This window comes from Ascaphus truei, chromosome 4 (assembly GCF_040206685.1).
Source record: "Ascaphus truei isolate aAscTru1 chromosome 4, aAscTru1.hap1, whole genome shotgun sequence".
In the NCBI taxonomy this organism is placed as follows: Eukaryota; Metazoa; Chordata; class Amphibia; order Anura; family Ascaphidae; genus Ascaphus; species Ascaphus truei.
In genome coordinates, this window is record NC_134486.1 from 92,746,528 (window position 1) to 92,768,902 (window position 22,375).

Sequence of the window (22,375 nt, forward strand, 5' to 3'; positions counted from 1 at the left end):
GAGGAACTCCGTGAATGCGGAATATTTCCTTAACAAAAACGTCTGCCAGGGTGGCGGAATTGGGTAGGCCCGTGGCAGGACGGCCTGTAACCGAGGTCAGGGAACAGTTCACACGTGTAGTTTCAGGATAAATGAAAACGTTCAGTGGCTTTATTTCTCCACAGCAACATAACATGCAGGTACACTGTCCCTTTAAGCAAATAAATCCTGCTCCACGTTGGGAGAAAACTGACTAACACAGCAGTGCTAGGTAGCAGGCTGGCTGGCTAAACCATACCCAAACCGTAAGAGTCTTTTTAAGCAGTCATGCAAACAAATGAAAGAAATTTTACTTTGGCTGCAGTAAGTAGTGTGCTGTATCCTTCTGGCTAGCAGCACATCTATCCATGTGCTCTCATCTGAGACAGGCAGCTACTTCTGGTAACAAGATACTTATCTACCTTGCTGGCTCTCAGGTGTCAGCTTACATCCTGATTAGCTAGCTTCCACCTGAGTTAACCCTTATGAGTGCTGGATGAAGCACTCAGACATATGTTTCCCAGGCATAACTGATAGGGGTTGACTTCACCCTGTCACATACCTCCCCTGTTTGTGTGTGGCTAGTGTCCCACCCGGCTGAAGCCCGACCCTCCACTCCTTCTCTTGACAAAAAAATCAGCATTTCCATGGTCTTTTCCAGGTCTATGCTGAATATCAAAAGAGAAGGGTTGGAGGGCCATATACCACCTGGTCAACCTTGGATTTGTGTCCTTCATGGTGTTTAACCACTTCAAGGGCGCATGGTCAGTGACCAGGGTGAAGTGTACACCGGCGACATAATGTCTCGAGGCCTCAATTGCCCATTTTACAGCGAGGCACTCCTTCTCAATAACGGAATACCTCACTTTCCTTGGGAACAGCTTCCGGCTGATGAACAGTATGGGGTGTTCAACACCATCAAACTGCTGAGACAGCACTGCTCCCAGTCCTACCTCTGAGGCATCCGTCTGGATGATGAAGGGCTCTTTAAAATCTGGGCTCCGAAGAGCGGGTCCCTCTGACAGGCACTTTTTTAGCATGTCAAATGCGTCTTGGCACTCCCAAGACCATTTAACTTGGGTCGGGGCACTCTTTTTTGTCAGATCTGTTAGGGGTGCAGATATTTCTGAAAAATTGGGGATAAACCGCCGGTAATACCCTGCTAACCCCAAAAGGGAGCGGACCTGTGTCTTTGTCTGTGGGTGGGGACTTCCTTTATGGCGGCCACCTTGCTGGCTAGTAGCCTTACTATCCCTCCCCCAATGGCATAGCCCAAGTACTTTGTAGTGGATTTACCCAGGGCACATTTTTTGGGATTTGCAGTGAGCCCTGCTTCTCTTAAGGACGTTAGGACTGCCCTTAACCTTTTTATATGAGACTGCCAGTGTCTGCTATAGATGACAATGTCATCCAAGTAGGCCGCGGCATATGCCCAATGGGGTCGTAGTACCTTGTCCATTAACTTTTGGAACGTGGCTGGAGCCCCATGTAACCCAAATGGCATAGTGACGAATTGGTATAACCCGAGAGGGGTGGCGAAGGCAGTTTTGCATTTGGATTCTTCCGCTAGAGGTATCTGCCAATATCCTTTCGTGAGATCTAAGGTAGAGATATACTCTGCTTTCCCAAGCGAGTTAAGCAATTCATCCACCCTAGGCATTGGATATGCATCAAATCTGGATACAGCATTTACCTTTCGCAGATCCACGCAAAACCTCACCTTCCCATCTGGTTAAGGGACCAACACGATAGGGCTACACCATTCGCTGTGGGACTCCTCGATCACGCCCAATTCCAACATGTCTATTATCTCCCTCACTACCAGGTCTTTTCGGCCCTCTGGCAATCTATAGGGACAGGACCGTACTTTTACGCCAGGTTCTGTCTCAATCCTATGGGACACTAAATTAGTCTGCCCTGGCAGCTCCGAAAAAACATCTGGGAACTGGTCACATAATTCTAGTAGGTCTGACCTTTGTTCCGTTGTTAACTGCCCTCCCATGGGAACCTGATGGTCATTGTATGTACTACCCTTTGGAAGCTGCGGACCCAAATCCGTCTCTCCTTCCCGAGGGTGGATGAACAGTGATCTCATCGTTTTCCAGGGTTTCAGGAGGTTCACATGGTAGATTTGTTTACATTTCCTGGACCCTGGTTGAGAGATCTCATAGTTCACCTCCCCGGTGCGGCGGAGAACTTGGAAAGGACCCTGCCACTTCGCAAGGAGTTTACTCTCTGATGTCGGTAGTAGTAGCATCACTTGGTCCCCAGGTTGGAAGACCCTCAAGCGAGCATTTTGGTTCTACTGCCTTTCTTGACGTTCTTGAGCAGATTTGAGGTTTTCCTTAGCAAACCGACCTATCATGTCTAGGCGATTTCTAAGGTCTATGACATACTGAAGGGTATTCTTGGAGGGGGAGGGCTCCTCCTCCCAGGATTCCATCAGTAGGTCGAGAATACCCCGAGGTTGGCGTCCATATAGGAGCTCAAACGGGGAGAAGCCTGTAGATGATTGGGGAACTTCTCGTACCGCAAACAACAGGAAAGGGAGAAGTTCATCCCAAGCTCGCTTTTCAGTGTCCACAAACTTCCTAAGCATGGTTTTTAAAGTACGGTTAAACCTCTCTACCAATCCATCAGTCTGAGGATGGTAGACTGAGGTCCGGACGGATTTTACCTCCAATAACTGTAGGACATCCTGCATTAACTTTGCCATGAAATTTGTTCCCTGGTCAGTTAACATTACTTGGGGAAGTCCTACCCTAGAGAACAGTTCTAACAGCCTGTGAGCAACCTGTTTAGCAGTGGCTGATCTCAGAAGGAAGGCCTCAGGATATCTGGTGGCATAATCTACCACAACGAGTATAAATTTATGTCCCTTCGCAGAGGGTTCTAAAGGTCCGACCAGATCTACCCCAATTCTCTCGAATGGGACGGCTACAAAGGGCCGAGGAACCAAGGGAGCCAGCTTCTGTCCTTTTTGGCTAGTTAACTGGCATTCAGGACATGTCTCACATAGTTTCATGATGTCACCATGTATGCCTGGCCAGTAAAACCGGGACGAGATGCGGTCCGTGGTTTTATCTCTGCCCAAATGACCACCCCATGGGAGAGTATGGGCTAGGGTGAACACCGTTTTAATCAACCCTTTAGGGACTAGTATCTGTCGAATGACCGCCCCTGTTTGTGTAACCTTATTCACACGATATAGAATGTCATTCAACAGTTCAAAATGTGGAAACACTTTTACACCCTGTTCATCCATTATCTTGTTATTGACCTGTACCACCTTCTCATATTGTCTAGCCAGAGCTGGGTCCTCCCTCTGCCTCTGACGGAAGTCAGGAAGATCCAGCAAAATTCATGGCAAAATTCCCGTATCTATCTGTTCCCCACCCTGGTCATCCCCGGCCATGACCTGCAGTCCTTTGGGCTGACTAATGTTACCAAGAATCACAGCCTTTCTTAACCAGTCCTCTTTTTCCGCACGTCTCTGTTTACGTGTCTTTGGGACATGGTGTCTACGGGGAAAAATCTCTGGGGAAAAAGGGAACAAGTCTCCGGGCTTCTCCGGTACCAGAGAAGTAGGCTCCGTAGGAGTAGGGGCCAACAATGTTTCGAGGTAGGGCCAGTCTCGCCAAGTAGAACAGGAGCAGGTAGCCAGGGAGCAACTCCCACTAGTAGGCTAGCCTCTTGATCCTGGATACGCAGTAGAACGTTCGCCGTCGGGTATCTCTTTGTATCCCCATGGATACACTCGATATTCCAAGGAGAGTCATAAGATAGTCTATTGCTTGGAATTAGGCCCTCTAGGATCAGGGTTTTTCCAGAGCCCGAGTCCAGCATGGCGTTTACTTTTGTCCCCTCCAGAGATGCTGGGACTAACCACGGATTGTGGTCCCCTCGGAGACAAGCTGTGGCAGTGGTTCTGCCATATGAACAGTCCATCTCATCTCCTGAATCCGCAACCTCGGTCGTCAGCGGAAGCTCTCGACAGGGCTCGGCGTTTGGACCTCTCCGCTGTTGGATGGGATCCTCCCTTCTGGTTGGTGGGGTTATCCTCTCCACCGGGTGGGTGACAGGAGTCCAGGTTCTCGGGGAACACTGTGGGTGGCGGCCTCCCTTGAGTGATCCAGTGGCCTCGGACCCAGGACGTGCGTCTCTGCGGGAGTTTGTACCAGGAACCCTCCGAGATGGGAAAGCGTCTTCCGATCGGGTTGACAGGATCTCCCGAGCTGGCGGGTTGTAGACCCCTCGATTGTCTGCTCTCCTGCCTCTAGTATCACCGGAAGCAACTGGTGTTTGCACCGGCCATTCCCAGCTATCCTGTTGGGTGTCGTCGCCCAGGAAGTTTTCCACCAAGCGGACCGCTGAATCCAGGGAAAATGCAGCGTGTCTTTTTACCCAGGAGCGGGAGGAGGGGGGCAGTATCTGTATGAACTGCTCGAGCACAAACTGTTCAAGGATCTCTGCCTTGTCATGTTTTTTCCGGTTGTATCCACCTGGTACATAAGTCTACTAAGCGGTGGGCTACGACCCGGGGTCTGTCTCTGTTTGTATATTTGACGGTCCGCTGTCGGTAGGTCTCTGGAGTGAGGCCTAGGCGATCCAGAATAGCAGCCTTTAGTTGCTCATTGAGCAATAAACTCCTTTCAAGATAGTCAATGTCTCTCAATGTTGCTAGTTGCCTGTTCAGTTCAACAATATAAGACTCCAAAGAGACCACTTACTCACACTTCCCACAGAGGTACAGATGCAGGCACGAGTATTAGAACTCTTGACTTTTAAATTCTGGGGCAGTCTCACAGTAAATACCTCAACATGCCTCAACATTGCCTCAACATTTCTGTGAGATTCTTAATGGCCCATCGGATTAACACAGCAGGGGTCCGTGCAGTCCCATTCAATTTCAATGGGACTGCAGGGACCCCCCGTTGTGTTAATCCGATGGGCCATTAAGAATCTGTTGAGGCAATGTTGAGGCATTTACTGTGAGACTGCCCCAGAATCTCCCAGAATTTCCCAGGTACAATTGTTCTAATATTGGTGGCTGCATCGGTATGCTCCCTGGAATGGCTGCTTCAAGTGCACATACGACAAGATGTGCATTGAGTGGCTTTCTCAACCCTGCTAATTTTTCCAACTATGGAGAATTACAGTAATTTCTAACTAACAGATTAAAGAACTAAATGAACTACCTGGTTTCCAACCTTCTTTGATTGACGCCCCTTCTGGTTATAACTAACCACACACAGGTCTTTCACTTTGCTGCAAGAACAGGACCTACTATGTTTCTTTCCCCTCATACAGAGGTAAAAGGAAGAGTGTAGTGTAGGACTTGCATTTTTGGTTATACCTTGATTTTTGGTATGCACGCTTACAACGCTTTGGCCAAAGAGTTAAATTAAAAAAAACAAGTAATTATTATTATTATTGAAGTATTTAAACTTTATACTTATTACCATATATGTTTTGTCAATTGGATGTAGCATTGGGCACCCCTGTCTTTTGTTGTAACCACACATTCCAACTGTACTTGAACCAAACTACAATTCAGTCACACGGGCTCAATAAATCGCTACAAAACATTTTTTAAATTACAGATGCACATCAAGCAGGTATGTTAGGAAAGCAATTATCTCACACACACCCACTGCAATCTCGAAAATTAGGCAGTAAAAATTTTTGCTTCAAACTCCCAATACCCGCCAATCCCCACAATAAATTAACCCACTGCACACAAACACACCAATATAAATAACTGAGCCACCAATGCTAGCAATACACACTGCACACCACTTTCCTTCTAGTTATAACTCCACACTTATTCCAACTTCACTTGAACCAAACTGCAATTCAGTCACACCTCAGTGCTTACAGGTCCTAGTATTGAGTTTTTAAAGAACTCGAACTAGGGAGTCCATGAAAGAGCTAAACAGCGCTTTTTTCATCTCTAGGACTCTAATGTTCCAAAGATAGTTACAGGTTCAGTTGCTGGTGTTCTTGCTCTGAATTCAAAGATAGTCACCTGTATTATCCAATAGGAAGCTACTGTTACGCTGTGCTCACCACGGACAAGGAGGGACCCCAAAACTGAGGTGAGAGATGTAACGACTGCACCCCCAGCTACGGGGACACGCCTGGAAAGTGGAAAGTGGAACCGTCTTGGAGTATAAGATAAGTAAGATACTCGCCAGACGAAAAGGGAGGTTCAAGAAGATAGTTGGTACCGAGAGCCTGGGGGTAAGTTGGAATCCGCAAGCCGAGGTGAAGGGTCGGAGAGTTCAGGAAGTCAGGGTACAGGCCAAGGGTCGAAGTCCAGAGCGGGTCCACAGCCAAGCCGGTTCGGTACACAAGGGATCACTAGAAAAGACAAAGAGACAAGGAACTGAGGCAGGCACGACCGTGGGTAACACAGGTCACACAAAGCTATGCTCAGCCAAAGAAGAATGGCTGAGCAAGGTATAAATAGGAGGAAGGCCCAATAGGAAGAGGGGGAGTGACAAGGGAGCGGCCACCAGGGAAGATAGGAATTGGTGGGGAGATAATTACCACAGCTGCTCTTGCTGCGAGGCTTATGAGCGGTGCACGTGCCTCAGGCATGTGCGCCGCACAGGAGAGATACTCGCGGCCCGAGATGGGGGCGGGAACTCCTCCTGAGGGAGGACGTAAAAGTCCTCGATCGTGCACGCGCATGCGCGTGTGCAGTAGCCACCACGGGAAGCAGAGTGGAAGGAAGATCCCGCCCGCGGCGGCGAGGGAGCAGGACCGGAGCGTGGGTAGGTAAAGTCGCGGGGGGAACCCCCTTAGGGAGGTGTGTTCCCCCGGACCTTACATTACCCCCCCCCCCTTGAAGAGCGGCCTCAGGACGACTCCAATATGGCTTTTGGGGAAATTTAGAGTGAAAGAGTCTCAGCAGCCTTGGAGCATGTATTTGATTGTGGGGTACCCAAGATCTCTCCTCTGGGCCAAAGCCCTTCCAGTGTACCAGGTACTGCATCGAACCCCTCGTCCTCCTGGAATCCAGAATAGACTGAGTCTCAAACTCCTCCTGCCCCTGAACTATGACTGGCATAGGGTCAATCGGTGTCCTATGGAACCGCGGACTCTGGGGCACAGGTTTCAGCAGTGACACGTGGAACACGGAGGGTATCTTCATGGATGGAGGAAGTTCCAGACGATATGCCACAGGATTGATCCGTTCCACTACTGAGAATGGGCCCAAGTACCTGGGAGCCAGCTTGTGGCTCGGAGTCTTCAGTCTAATGTTCTTGGAGGAAAGCCAGACCTTATCCCCTGGCTTGAAGACTGGTGCCTGACGGCGGTGAAGATCTGCCTGTGCCTTTTGTCTATGGGTTGCCTTTCTTAAAGCCTCTTGGATCTTTTTCCAGGATTCCTGAAGATCCTTGATTCGGTCATCGGCCGCTGGAACCCCAGAAGGAACTGAAGTGATGGGCAGCTGACCCGGGTGAAAACCATAATTAATGAAAAAAGGGGATTTCAACGTGGAGCTGTTCTTTAAAGAATTATGGGAGAACTCTGCCGACGGAAGTAAATCTACCCAATTGTCCTGGCTGTCCGCGATGAAGCATCGGAGGTATTGCTCCAGAGTCTGGTTCGTTCTCTCGGTTTGCCCATTAGTTTTGGGATGATACCCGGAAGAAAAATCGAGGGTGATATCCATACTGCGAGCGAAAGCCCGCCAAAATTTTGAGACAAATTGTGTACCTCGATCGGATACGATGGAAAGAGGAACTCCGTGAATGCGGAATATTTCCTTAACAAAAACGTCTGCCAGGGTGGCGGAATTGGGTAGGCCTGTGGCAGGACGGCCTGTAACCGAGGTCAGGGAACAGTTCACACGTGTAGTTTCAGGATAAATGAAAACGTTCAGTGGCTTTATTTCTCCACAGCAACATAACATGCAGGTACACTGTCCCTTTAAGCAAATAAATCCTGCTCCACGTTGGGAGAAAACTGACTAACACAGCAGTGCTAGGTAGCAGGCTGGCTGGCTAAACCATACCCAAACCGTAAGAGTCTTTTTAAGCAGTCATGCAAACAAATGAAAGAAATTTTACTTTGGCTGCAGTAAGTAGTGTGCTGTATCCTTCTGGCTAGCAGCACATCTATCCATGTGCTCTCATCTGAGACAGGCAGCTACTTCTGGTAACAAGATACTTATCTACCTTGCTGGCTCTCAGGTGTCAGCTTACATCCTGATTAGCTAGCTTCCACCTGAGTTAACCCTTATGAGTGCTGGATGAAGCACTCAGACATATGTTTCCCAGGCATAACTGATAGGGGTTGACTTCACCCTGTCACATACCTCCCCTGTTTGTGTGTGGCTAGTGTCCCACACGGCTGAAGCCCGACCCTCCACTCCTTCTCTTGACAAAAAAATCAGCATTTCCATGGTCTTTTCCAGGTCTATGCTGAATATCAAAAGAGAAGGGTTGGAGGGCCATATACCACCTGGTCAACCTTGGATTTGTGTCCTTCATGGTGTTTAACCACTTCAAGGGCGCATGGTCAGTGACCAGGGTGAAGTGTACACCGGCGACATAATGTCTCGAGGCCTCAATTGCCCATTTTACAGCGAGGCACTCCTTCTCAATAACGGAATACCTCACTTTCCTTGGGAACAGCTTCCGGCTGATGAACAGTATGGGGTGTTCAACACCATCAAACTGCTGAGATAGCACTGCTCCCAGTCCTACCTCTGAGGCATCCGTCTGGATGATGAAGGGCTCTTTAAAATCTGGGCTCCGAAGAGCGGGTCCCTCTGACAGGCACTTTTTTAGCATGTCAAATGCGTCTTGGCACTCCCAAGACCATTTAACTTGGGTCGGGGCACTCTTTTTTGTCAGATCTGTTAGGGGTGCAGATATTTCTGAAAAATTGGGGATAAACCGCCGGTAATACCCTGCTAACCCCAAAAGGGAGTGGACCTGTGTCTTTGTCTGTGGGTGGGGACTTCCTTTATGGCGGCCACCTTGCTGGCTAGTAGCCTTACTATCCCTCCCCCAATGGCATAGCCCAAGTACTTTGTAGTGGATTTACCCAGGGCACATTTTTTTGGATTTGCAGTGAGCCCTGCTTCTCTTAAGGACGTTAGGACTGCCCTTAACCTTTTTATATGAGACTGCCAGTGTCTGCTATAGATGACAATGTCATCCAAGTAGGCCGCGGCATATGCCCAATGGGGTCGTAGTACCTTGTCCATTAACTTTTGGAACGTGGCTGGAGCCCCATGTAACCCAAATGGCATAGTGACGAATTGGTATAACCCGAGAGGGGTGGCGAAGGCAGTTTTGCATTTGGATTCTTCCGCTAGAGGTATCTGCCAATATCCTTTCGTGAGATCTAAGGTAGAGATATACTCTGCTTTCCCAAGCGAGTCAAGCAATTCATCCACCCTAGGCATTGGATATGCATCAAATCTGGATACAGCATTTACCTTTCGCAGATCCACGCAAAACCTCACCTTCCCATCTGGTTAAGGGACCAACACGATAGGGCTACACCATTCGCTGTGGGACTCCTCGATCACGCCCAATTCCAACATGTCTATTATCTCCCTCACTACCAGGTCTTTTCGGCCCTCTGGCAATCTATAGGGACAGGACCGTACTTTTACGCCAGGTTCTGTCTCAATCCTATGGGACACTAAATTAGTCTGCCCTGGCAGCTCCGAAAAAACATCTGGGAACTGGTCACATAATTCTAGTAGGTCTGACCTTTGTTCCGTTGTTAACTGCCCTCCCATGGGAACCTGATGGTCATTGTATGTACTACCCTTTGGAACCTGCGGACCCAAATCCGTCTCTCCTTCCCGAGGGTGGATGAACAGTGATCTTATCGTTTTCCAGGGTTTCAGGAGGTTCACATGGTAGATTTGTTTACATTTCCTGGACCCTGGTTGAGAGATCTCATAGTTCACCTCCCCGGTGCGGCGGAGAACTTGGAAAGGACCCTACCACTTCGCAAGGAGTTTACTCTCTGATGTCGGTAGTAGTAGCATCACTTGGTCCCCAGGTTGGAAGACCCTCAAGCGAGCATTTTGGTTATACTGCCTTTCTTGACGTTCTTGAGAAGATTTGAGGTTTTCCTTAGCAAACCGACCTACACTGGCGACACACTTTATTCGAGCTCGGCTAGTCCCACGAATTCGGGTATACCGGGTGTATTGAGGTTTGTGACTGTTTTCTGCCCGAGTGCATTGGGTTATTTTCCAGGCAGGGATTGAAGCATTTTATTCCCACTGGCTGCAATACTGCACAGTATATATATATATACTGCATTACAATTCATGAATTTATGCCATCTGGTAGACACGCGAAGCATTGCAGCCTATTAAATCCTAATCATTATCATTTAACAGATCAGCCGCCCGTCAGCCAGGCATGAACCCAGGCTGGGAAGGCAAACACAACGGGGCTTGTCAGAGGTGAGGAGCGGCGCATTCCAGGTATCTGCCAGGTACATACTGGGTATTTGCTCGAATAAAGTGTGTCGGTGCAGTATCATGTCTAGGCGATTTCTAAGGTCTATGACATACTGAAGGGTATTCTTGGAGGGGGAGGGCTCCTCCTCCCAGGATTCCATCAGTAGGTCGAGAATACCCCGAGGTTGGCGTCCATATAGGAGCTCAAACGGGGAGAAGCCTGTAGATGATTGGGGAACTTCTCGTACCGCAAACAACAGGAAAGGGAGAAGTTCATCTCAAGCTCGCTTTTCAGTGTCCACAAACTTCCTAAGCATGGTTTTTAAAGTACGGTTAAACCTCTCTACCAATCCATCAGTCTGAGGATGGTAGACTGAGGTCCGGACGGATTTTACCTCCAATAACTTTAGGACATCCTGCATTAACTTTGCCATGAAATTTGTTCCCTGGTCAGTTAACATTACTTGGGGAAGTCCTACCCTAGAGAACAGTTCTAACAGCCTGTGAGCAACCTGTTTAGCAGTGGCTGATCTCAGAGGGAAGGCCTCAGGATATCTGGTGGCATAATCTACCACAACGAGTATAAATTTATGTCCCTTCGCAGAGGGTTCTAAAGGTCCGACCAGATCTACCCCAATTCTCTCGAATGGGATGGCTACAAAGGGCCGAGGAACCAAGGGAGCCAGCTTCTGTCCTTTTTGGCTAGTTAACTGGCATTCAGGACATGTCTCACATAGTTTCATGATGTCACCATGTATGCCTGGCCAGTAAAACCGGGACGAGATGCGGTCCGTGGTTTTATCTCTGCCCAAATGACCACCCCATGGGAGAGTATGGGCTAGGGTGAACACCATTTTAATCAACCCTTTAGGGACTAGTATCTGTCGAATGACCGCCCCTGTTTGTGTAACCTTATTCACACGATATAGAATGTCATTCAACAGTTCAAAATGTGGAAACACTTTTACACCCTGTTCATCCATTATCTTGTTATTGACCTGTACCACCTTCTCATATTGTCTAGCCAGAGCTGGGTCCTCCCTCTGCCTCTGACGGAAGTCAGGAAGATCCAGCAAAATTCATGGCAAAATTCCCGTATCTATCTGTTCCCCACCCTGGTCATCCCCGGCCATGACCTGCAGTCCTTTGGGCTGACTAATGTTACCAAGAATCACAGCCTTTCTTAACCAGTCCTCTTTTTCCGCACGTCTCTGTTTACGTGTCTTTGGGACATGGTGTCTACGGGGAAAAATCTCTGGGGAAAAAGGGAACAAGTCTCCGGGCTTCTCCGGTACCAGAGAAGTAGGCTCTGTAGGAGTAGGGGCCAACAATGTTTCGAGGTAGGGCCAGTCTCGGCCAAGTAGAACAGGAGCAGGTAGCCAGGGAGCAACTCCCACTAGTAGGCTAGCCTCTTGATCCTGGATACGCAGTAGAACGTTCGCCGTCGGGTATCTCTTTGTATCCCCATGGATACACTCGATATTCCAAGGAGAGTCATAAGATAGTCTATTGCTTGGAATTAGACCCTCTAGGATCAGGGTTTTTCCAGAGCCCGAGTCCAGCATGGCGTTTACTTTTGTCCCCTCCAGAGATGCTGGGACTAACCACGGATTGTGGTCCCCTCGGAGACAAGCTGTGGCAGTGGTTCTGCCATATGAACAGTCCATCTCATCTCCTGAATCCGCAACCTCGGTCGTCAGCGGAAGCTCTCGATGGGGCTCAGCGTTTGGACCTCTCCGCTGTTGGATGGGATCCTCCCTTCTGGTTGGTGGAGTTATCCTCTCCACCGGGTGGGTGACAGGAGTCCAGGTTCTCGGGGAATACTGTGGGTGGCGGCCTCCCTTGAGTGATCCAGTGGCCTCGGACCCAGGACGTGCGTCTCTGCGGGAGTTTGTACCAGGAACCCTCCGAGATGGGAAAGCGTCTTCCGATCGGGTTGACAGGATCTCCCGAGCTGGCGGGTTGTAGACCCCTCGATTGTCTGCTCTCCTGCCTCTAGTATCACCGGAAGCAACTGGTGTTTGCACCGGCCATTCCCAGCTATCCTGTTGGGTGTCGTCGCCCAGGAAGTTTTCCACCAAGCGGACCGCTGAATCCAGGGAAAATGCAGCGTGTCTTTTTACCCAGGAGCGGGAGGAGGGGGGCAGTATCTGTATGAACTGCTCGAGCACAAACTGTTCAAGGATCTCTGCCTTGTCATGTTTTTTCCGGTTGTATCCACCTGGTACATAAGTCTACTAAGCGGTGGGCTACGACCCGGGGTCTGTCTCTGTTTGTATATTTGACGGTCCGCTGTCGGTAGGTCTCTGGAGTGAGGCCTAGGCGATCCAGAATAGCAGCCTTTAGTTGCTGATAGTCCATGGCCTCGTCTGCTGGAAGAGCCTGGTAGGCTGCCTGAGCTTCCCCTATGAGGAGTGGAGCCAGAGTCGTTACCCAGCGATCAACTGTCCAGCCGTGGGCCATGGCTACCCTTTCAAAAGTGAGGAGAAATGCCCCTGGGTCTTCGTTTGGCTTCATTTTATGCAGCATCACTGGTGGATTATTTGGAATCCCTGGTCTGCCTGGGGCTGGGCCGTCGGCCAGCAATTGGAGTAGCTTTTCCTCTCGATGGGCCTGTTGCTCATCTTGCTGGGCTTGTTGCTCAGCTTGCTTCTCTGCTAGCTGGAGCTGTTGCTCAAGGAACTGAGAAAAAATTGTCTCCATTTTTTTTTTTTTCCCGTCTGTGTGTGTGTGGCCCTTCAGATACAGGGCCCGTCCAAATCCCACTTCTGACACCACCTGTGGCAGGACGGCCTGTAGCCGAGGTCCGGGAACAGTCCACACGTGTAGTTTCAGGATAAATGAAAACGTTCAGTGGCTTTATTTCTCCACAGCAACATAACATGCGGGTACACTGTCCCTTTAAGCAAATAAATCCTGCTCCACGTTGGGGGAAAACTGACTAACACAGCAGTCCTAGCTAGCAGGCTGGCTGGCTAAACCATACCCAAACCGTAAGAGTCTTTTTAAGCAGTCATGCAAACAAATGAAAGAAATCTTACTTTGGCTGCAGTAAGTAGTGTGCTGTATCCTTCTGGCTAGCAGCACATCTATCCATGTGCTCTCATCTGAGACAAGCAGCTACTGCTGGTAACAAGATCCTTATCTACCTTGCTGGCTCTCAGGTGTCAGCTTACATCCTGATTAGCTAGCTTCCACCTGAGTTAACCCTTATGAGTGCTGGATGAAGCACTCAGACATATGTTTCCCAGGCATAACTGATAGGGGTTGACTTCACCCTGTCACAAGGCCTTTAAGGGGGACGAAATGAGCCTGCTTGGAAAAATGGTCCACGACAACCAGAATGGTGTTCATCCCTTTAGAGGTTGGAAGTTCCACCACAAAGTCCATGGACAGATGACTCCATGGGCGTTCTGGTATAGGGAGGGGTTGAAGAAGACTGTACGGCTTTCTACGAATGGTCTTAACCTGGGCGCAGATTGGACAGGTCTTTACATACTCCGAAATGTCCTGCAACATGGTTGGCCACCCAAAGGTACGACCAATGAGGTCAGAAGTTCTGCTAATGCCTGGGTGACCGGCTCACCTAGAAGAATTACCCCACTCAAGAATCTTCTTAAGGAAGTGTGGAGCTGCAAACAGACGGCCGACCGGCACCTTAAGGCCCCTCGGGAGGTTAGATTGTGCTGCCATGACCTGATCCAGGATATCAAAAGAGTTGGCCAAAAAATATATTTGGAGGGTAAGATTGTTTCGGAGATAACTTCGGAATTGTCCTCAAACAGGAATTGACGTGAAAGTGCGTCTGCCTTTTGATTTTTTGAGCCAGGAATGTAAGATATGAGATAATTAAATCTCGAAAAAAAAGAGACCATCGAGCCGGACGTGCCCCAAAGCGATGTGCACTCTCAATGTAAAGTAAATTTTTATGATCAGTAAAGATTGAAATGGGGGTCTCCGTTCCCTCCAGAAGATGTCTCCATTCCTGAAGAGCGAGTTTAATAGCCAGGAGCTTTCTGTTTCCGACATCATAGTTCCGTTCTGACGAAGATTTTTTTTTTTTAAAAGAACCCACAGGGATGAAGTTTGGCCTGTGGGGATTGTCTCTGAGAGAGAATGGCGCCAGCACCGACATCGGATGCATCTACCTCTAAGGTAAAGGGAAGCCCGGGGTCAGGATGACGCAAAATAGGAGCAGAAGCGAAAGATTTTTTGAGGGAGTCGAAAGCTTGGAGAGCTGCAGGAGACCAAACTGCTGTGTTAACTCCCTTTTTGGTAAGGGCAGTAATGGGAGCCATGATAGAAGAAAAATTCTTGATGAATTTACGATAGTAATTCGCAAATCCCAAGGATCGCTGTATGGCTTTCAGGAAAGTGGGTTGTGGCCATTCTAAAATAGCTTTGAGTTTGACTGGGTCCATAGAGAAGCCAGTGCTAGAAATTATGTAACCAAGAAAGGGAATGGAAGAAAGATGAAAAGAACATTTCTCTAACCTAGCGTAGAGATGGTTCTCCCGAAGACGGGACAGGACTAATTTGGTGTGCTGAATGTGGTCAGAGAGGGATTTAGAAAAAATAAGGATATCGTCAAGATATACGATAACGAATCTATCGAGGAGATCGCGGAAGATCTTGTTGACAAACTCCTGGAAGACCGCCGGAGCATTGCACAGGCCGAAAGGCATGACTAGGTATTCATAATACCCATCCTGGGTGTTAAAGGCGGTGTTCCACTCGTCGCCCTGACGGATGCGGACAAGGTTATAGGCTCCGCGGAGATCAAGTTTGGAAAAAATTGTTGCCCCCTGTAGACGATCGAAGAGTTCGGAAATAAGTGGCAGGGGATAACGGTTCTTGATCGTAATTTTGTTAAGACCTCTGTAGTCAATACGGGGGAGCAAGGAACCATCCTTTTTCTTAACAAAAAAAAATCCAGCTCCAGCTGGAGATGAAGAATTGTGGATGATCCCCTTCCTTAAATTATCCTGAATATATTCGGCCATGTCCTTGGTCTCGGGTATGGATAGAGGGTAAGAACGGCTCTTGGGTAAGGTAGCACCGGGAAGAAGGTCAATAGGACAGTCAAAGTCTCTATGGGGAGGTAACACTTCAGAACATACCTTATCGAAAACGTCCGCCAGATCCCAGTAGACCATTGGGAGGGAAGTTTTATACTCTGCGGGTAACTCCACTCTGGCTAATACCTGCTCCATCGTATGGGTTCTTTGTTAGCCCAATCCAGTTGAGGGTTGTGTAGTTGCAACCAGGGGAGTCCCAGAATCACATCTACCGATGGAGTGTGGATCATGTCCAAGATAATCTTTTCTTGGTGACCGTCCTCCGTGGAATGGGATAGAGAACAAGTCTCCAGGAAATAAAAGCTGGTTGGAGTGGACGCCCGTCTATGGCCTCTAGACCAACTGGAACAGTCTTAGATCGGAAGGGAATCCCATTCCTATAGGCAAAACTCTGATCAATAAAGTTTCCCTGAGACCCAGAATCTATAAATGCGGAGGGGGGGATCAGGGAGTTATTCCAGGATAGAGAGATAGGCAGCATAATTCGAGTGGGAAGTTCTTTAGGAGAAGAAAGAGGAGAAGAGATTACACCCAATGAGACCCTCTCATACCTTATTGGGTCCTGACATTTCCCGGATGCAGGGGACAGCTTACCAGCAGATGACCGGGGTGACCGCAGTAATGGCACAGTCCACCATCTTGTCGGCGCTGTCTCTCAGACGCGGATAGCCGATAACTTCCGAGCTGCATAGGTTCGGGCTCCTCCATGGGTTGGAGAACGTAATGGACGAGACTGCGGCTGGTAGACCGAGAGGAGGTGGTACGAGGAAGAGTGCGTTCAAGTCTTCTCTCTCGTAGCCGCTGGTCCACGTGGATACAGACCGCAATGAGATCCTCCAATCTGGTGGGTCTCTCCATAGTGGCCAGTTGGTCCTTGATGACGTCCGACAGACCCTGCCATAAAGCTGCTGAGAGTGAGTCATCGTTCCAGGAGGTCTCCGCCGCGATGGTCCGGAAGTCCAAAGCATACTCGGCGAAAGGACGAGTACCCTGGGAAATATGAAAGAGGGAAGAATCTGCCGTAATTTGGCGACCAGGCGTATCAAACACTCGCCTGAATTCTCGAAGAAAGCGAGAATAGTCACGCGTCATGGCAGGCTCCCGCTCCCAGATGGGGGATGCCCAGGCTAGGGCCTTTCCATACAAGAGGGACATAATATAGGCCACCCTTGAACGTGCAGTAGGAAAGCGCGAAGGAGATAATTCAAATTGAATCTCGCACTGATTAATAAACCCTCTGCACTCGTGGGGGTCCCCTGCATAGCGGTTGGGAGCCGGGAGACGAGGATCCACAGCCACGGGAAAACCCGGAGAGGGAAACGCCACAGCTGCCATGGCAGAGGGGCCTGGGGAAGACTGCAAGGAGGAGAGTCTAGAGAGCTCCTGCGCCATGGAGGCAAGCTGCGTCTCTAGCTGGAGAAGTCGCTGCATGGGGCATGGTTGCTCAACCTCTTCGGAGTCCATGTCCGTTGGGCTGAGCATAATGTTACGCTGTGCTCACCACGGACAAGGAGGGACCCCGAAACTGAGGTGAGAGATGTAACGACTGCACCCACAGCTACGGGGACACGTCTGGAAAGTGGAAAATAGGCATCTGGAACCGTCTTGGAGTATAAGATAAGTAAGATACTCGCCAAACGAAAAGGGAGGTTCCAGAAGATAGTTGGTACCGAGAGCTTGGGGGTAAGTTGGAATCCGCAAGCCGAGGTGAAGGGTCGGAGAGTTCAGGAAGTCAGGGTACAGGCCAAGGGTCGAAGTCCAGAGCGGGTCCACAGCCAAGCCGGTTCGGTACACAAGGGATCACTAGAAAAGACAAAGAGACAAGGAACTGAGGCAGGCACGACCGTGGGTAACACAGGTCACACAAAGCTATGCTCAGCCAAAGAAGGAATGGCTGAGCAAGGTATAAATAGGAGGAAGGCCCAATAGGAAGAGGGGGAGTGACAAGGGAGCGGCCCCAGGTAAGATAGGAATTGGTGGGGATATAATTACCACAGCTGCTCTTGCTGCGAGGCTTGTGAGCGGTGCACGTGCCTCAGGCGTGTGCGCCGCGCAGGAGAGATACTCGCGGCCTGAGCTGGGGGCGGGAACTCCTCCTGAGTGAGGACGTAAAAGTCCTCGATCGTGCGCGCGCGTTCAGTAGCCACCGCGGGAAGCGGAGCGGAAGGAAGTACCCGCCCGCGGTGGCAAGGGAGGAGGACTGGAGCGTGGGTAGGTAAAGTCACGGGGGGAACCCCCTTAGGGAGGTGTGTTCCCCCGGACCTTACAGCTACAATGTCATTGTGTCTTTCAGTTGGCCCGCTGGATTCGGTGCAATTTTGAATTCTCGAATTGGAGCTGACACACCGGCATTTAAAAACACTAACTTGGCAAATGGGGTTTTTCCAGAGCTAAAAATAGCACTGCTCTGCTCTTGAGGACCCACTGGTTCAGATTCCTTAAAAAAAGAAAGGATGGGTGATGGGGGGGGGAGGGGCAGAAACTAGCTAATAGGATTGCTGTTGTAATTGGTTTACCATGCGTTGTGGTTCTGCTAGTAAGATATTAATTATTCCTCATATAACTAAAGTAATGTACCTTTACATTGATGCTTATACTCAAAATATATATTTTCAACTATTAAACTTGTATAGGATCAAGATTAATAGCGCTCTTACATACAGTACAGTATTGCAAGATAACATTTAACATGATATTGTACACAGGGCATATTTATTGTATGAAGTGATATTGTTGTTAATTGAGTATCCATCTATTTAAAATTGAGTTTCTCTTTATTCTGTACTGCCAACTTGCAAAACATATTTCTTTTGTACTATAAAATGTTAATAGCTAATAAAGTATCCTTTTATGATGGTGTAATTTTTCTAAGCTTCATCAGCTCTTTCAAATAGCATCATTATCGTTGAAGTTGTTTACTGCATATAAACAAGAGTAGTAATATAACTGTGTTTCTTTAAAATGAAAACGCATATAAACCCATGCCAACTACAAATGCAATTATCTGTATTAGAACACAATGTTAAAAGCACATAATTGCTTATCAATAGGTTGATTCCAACCAGCACAATTTGTTTTATTGAAACGACTGTTACCGTTTTTCTTTTCTTAAACATGGTTGATTGCTAAGTGATATCCATGTATTCTTTATCTTCAAAGAATCCATAGATTCTAGACATTTTGTGACTGTTCTGCCTTTCTTTCTCCTATGTTGTTATGACATATCTTCACATTATAAGATAGTCTGTCATCTTTCATGACTGTTGTCTACTGTTCCAATCTTATTCAATACTCACATACAAAATGTGAGCACTAATACACCTGGCTATAGGTCGGTCGTGGGCTTCCGATTAACCATCATTTGTTATTGGTTGCATATACAGTAGACATTTTAATTGGCTAGTGGGTACAACTAGTGATTGATGCATTTTAAATGGAGCACATGCGGTTAGATAATTGGGTTTAAGGGAGCACCCTTGCTTTAACAGGGAGTTAATGCATTCATTGGAGGAAACCAAAACAGCAGGGCCAGTACAGAGTTTCCGTAAAGAGAAAATGGAAGTTGTTTATTATCGGAGCAGCTCAGCTCAACAATCACAGTGTTATTCAGTGTTCAAAAGGTGTTCAAGATGCCAAGGTTTTTGGTCCATTCATCTAATTCACTATCATATCACAGCCTGAAATCATGTAATGGCACAACAGAAGAGGAGGGTTTCATGTCCAGAGCCAATATTGCGTAATGAGAGTCATTGCCTGAGTGTAATGTTGGACAGAATTTCACAGGTGTGGTCGCTCAATTCATGGAGTTCGATTCAGGCGGTTGGGTGATGAGGTAGCAAGGGTGAAAATGATGGGAGCCAGAAACAACTCAGTTTTTATGTGGGTCCCCAGGCACAGGGACACCTCACACACGTACTCGACATGGCTGTACGTTGCTTTACATACTCTTGGTTTTTCATGAACATAGTGCTTCCCTAGGTGCCCACTATTAACACTCAGAGGGAGGTGCATATATGGTACTTGGACCCCCCTTCGGAGTAATGTTTATTATACGCCATCTAATTTGGGTCCTTATGTGTATCCAGGATGGTTTTGTGCAGGTAATGACAATACCCCATTCTTGATTGGGAACTGCCTCTTCCCTACTACTTGAGGTGAATATGGATTCACCTATAGAGCTGATCCGCTTACACCCGGGACCCCTCTGCACATGGCCCGCTGTGGCCCGTCTGTCTCCCCCTCTTTGGTACTTGCATGTTTCCGTTGGTAATCTAATTGGGATACTTACTATAAGGGCACTGTCCCTATCTATAACATAACAAAAAAGGGGGCCTGATCCCTCTTATTGAGAAGAGAACATCATCCCTATCTACAAACCCCAATGCTCCTCTCCTCATCCTCCAGGAACCTTCATTTCCAGAACCTTCCTCTCTCCTATATACTCCTCTGTGACAACAGTATCCCTGTAGAAACACAGGGTGGGACTTAGCATATGCTATCACCGCTTGCAGCAAACTGGTAACCCCATTGAGGGGGGGTTACATAGTTATAATCCAAATCACACTCAACCATAATTATTAGTCATAAAACCAGTCTCTATGTTAGTAAGTTAACATTTAAAAAATATGGTGGGGACAAATTTAAATCAAACAGTCTATTACAAGTTAATGCGTCTTTCAAAAAGTGATAGTAGAGTGGTACATTTGGTGGTTTCAGTTCAATGACAATTTCACACCTTCTTGTGGGAAGTAGATAACTAAAATGTAGAAGAGCACACAAATACAGAACACTTATCATAGTATATCACCTTTATTCATAAAGGTAAAGATACAAAATCAATGTGTTCACTCAAAAGTTAAATACTTGGCCAGAAGGACTTCTGATAAAATCAAGCCTAGCAAAGCTTGTGCTCCTCTGAGAAAATGTGTAGGGCTAAACAGAGCCATTAAACAGCTCTGACATCATCCAATTGGAACATGGAAGCACACCCTGCCAGTGAGGAGGAAGAAAATACCAGGCAGAGAGGCATGGGGCCCAACATTGGCCAGAGGGAACCAACGTACAGGTGCTGAGTTTTATCAGATGTATTTGTGACCAAGTATTTAACATCTGAGTGTATAAATGAACGGTTTCTCTTTACTATTGTTTAAAAAGTTGATACACTATGAGGTGTGTATTTGAGTGATATTCTGCTTTTTAGATTTAGTTACAAAGACGAAGATGGTTTTTTTTTACATATTTTTAGTTGTCCATGGGGCAATAACCTGAGACAAATGCAGTTGCTAATTCATAGTACACTTAAGAATTTAGCTCAAATTAGTATTTTTTTTTCTAGTTCTTTCATTGTGATGTCAGACATGATACAGTACTGTATATCGGTGGAATTGAATTTTAAGTTACTTGAATAGCGTAGAAAAAAGCCTTACAGTATTTACATTTGTGAACAATATGGGAGTTATGGTGGTTAACACAAATGGATCTGGAAGATGTAATTGTTGGGTTGTTTAGAGATGATGAAGCTTATCTTTCAGAAATAGGTCTGAACATTTTAACATTGAAATTCAGGAGATATCATGAAAGCATTATGTTTGTTGACCAAGGTTAATAAGGGGTGAAACAGTCTCATCAGTGGTACTGATGATGGTATGCATTAGCTTGATAGAATATAGTTGGCAATACGTTTGATCTGAGTTAATGCTGGTATATAATTGGGTCCCTGGGTTTGATGCAAGGTAGGTATTTTGAATGTTTAGCTGCACACTTTTGTTAGTTACTGTATCTTTTCCAGCTATTACAATTGAAATTCACAAATAGTTATTTTAACTACAGATGTAGCAGGCACTACTGCACCTGCTGGCATGTGCCAGCAGGTAAAGTAATGCATTAACCCCACCTCTTTTTCACACATTTCTAATCCACACACAATGGCTCTGCTCCTGCTGGTGCATTGTGTGTTTCATTGTAGCAGTGGGAGCAATAAGGACTGCTATGGTACATCTGTAATTAGAGGATTACGTTAAAAAGGGCATTCTTTAATTTAAAGTGCAGCTAATTCAAATGTGTTTTGCTTAGATATCTGAAATTGAGGGTATTAAAAGGACACTAGCTCCCTGACAGAGTATAAATAATTTTTAACTCAAACAATAAAACAGAACACTATGGCCGGAATTCAGTAAGATCTGGGGTATTGGGCATTATCTGACATTAAAGTTAACTGCATTTATGTCAGATCTGGTTGCGATCAGGGTAGCCAACAACTTTACCGGTGTCCCAGTTTGTTGAGTGGTGTAGGGAGGTGTCCACTTCACCCCTCTTTCCCCACCCATCTCTCCCCAGCCTCTCTCCCTCTCCTCTCACTCTGCCTACTCACCTACCAAACCCTATATGTGCCATGGGATCCATCCAGGCCCTGTCCAGTGCCGGAGGGGGAAACACCAAGGCTGACAAAAATTGAATTTTGTCCAACTTTGCCCCTCAACCTCGGTGCCTGGGACAGATGTACCTACACTACCTCCCTGTCGGCAGGCCTGGTTGCGATACCCCACATTGTAAATCCTGACCCATTATTCTCTATGGAACTTCTTTTAAAAAAAAATAGGCCATTTACTTAAGGATTTTTAAAGTAACCAGTAGACAGGAAAATAGCTGGGATGGACCTAGTGATTCATGTTTGCTGTAGTCGGATGCAGTGATATTATTAATTGAACATATTTTTTCCACCATAACAAAAAGGGAAACCCTTGACCGGCATGGTTATTTTTAATTAGCATTGCTAAAAATGTATATTCAGGTCATTATTCAAAGCATTTTGAGCTCTCCATTTAGTGGGCAA